Genomic DNA, 1,069 nt, shown 5'->3' with positions numbered 1-1,069 from the left:
TTTAAGTTTAATTTTCTTAAAACTTCTAATTTTTTTGTTACATATAAGCATTCATTTTTAAATGCTGAGTCTCAAATCCAGGCATTTTTGAGTACTCTAATTACATATTCCTGCCATATCTAGTCCATGTTCTAGAAGTAGTCTTTTCCATTTAATTATTCACTTTGTACAGTTAGGAGTAAGGACAAGATAGAGATCATCTAGAAAAGCCAGCCAATCCATTTTGCTATTTTCTCTAGTCTTCAGATTTACAGTAAAGGCTCAGAGAAGTCCTAGAGTACAGTAAGCACTCAGAATTTCCCAACTCATTTGCCCATGGAACATTTTTGAAAGCTTATCATTTACAGTACTGCAGGATAGAATACTACAGGTGATCCGTTTGGAAAATGCAATTAGTTGGTTAAGAGCACCAGTTGTGGAGTCCTGGATTGTGTTTGAATCACAGTACTAGTACCTTTAGGCAGGTTAACATCTCCCAAGTTTTCTCATCCCTAAAGTCTCATCCCGCTTGTAAGACTATTACAAGGATTAAATGAAACAATGTGTGTAAAGCTTCTGACATGTATTCAGTGTTCTGTAGTGAGTAAATGGAAGCACCTCTCCTAACCTTTCTCCACCACAGGGCTCTCACCGAATTAGGCCTCATCATTTATCAGGTGATACCATTGATCTCATCAAGAACCATATTCTTCAAACTGCTTTGATCACCTTGATTAGATTTTGGTTATTTCTTGGTTTGTATCATTTCTGTAGATAGCTGATCTAAATATTTTCTTTCTTACCTACAATTTGGATGTTAGCTTGCAATATCCTCTTATTACCATCTATACCTTCTACTAAACTGATGTGCCAATTATACTAATATCCTCACTTCTGTTTTTTAAAATGAGCTCTGTGCCCAGTGTGGGGCTTGAACTCACAACCCTAAGATCAAGAATTGCATACTCTGCCTACTGTCAGCCAGGTACCCCTAATGCCTTCACATTGTGATTCAGCCTTTTAATTTAATCATTTGGATTTCTAGACTTAATATTAAAGCCTCTTTTGGGCAGAATTTGTTTTGACACTT

The sequence above is a fragment of the Zalophus californianus genome, chromosome 3 (assembly GCF_009762305.2).
Source record: "Zalophus californianus isolate mZalCal1 chromosome 3, mZalCal1.pri.v2, whole genome shotgun sequence".
In the NCBI taxonomy this organism is placed as follows: Eukaryota; Metazoa; Chordata; class Mammalia; order Carnivora; family Otariidae; genus Zalophus; species Zalophus californianus.
This window is presented reverse-complemented; position numbering follows the sequence as displayed.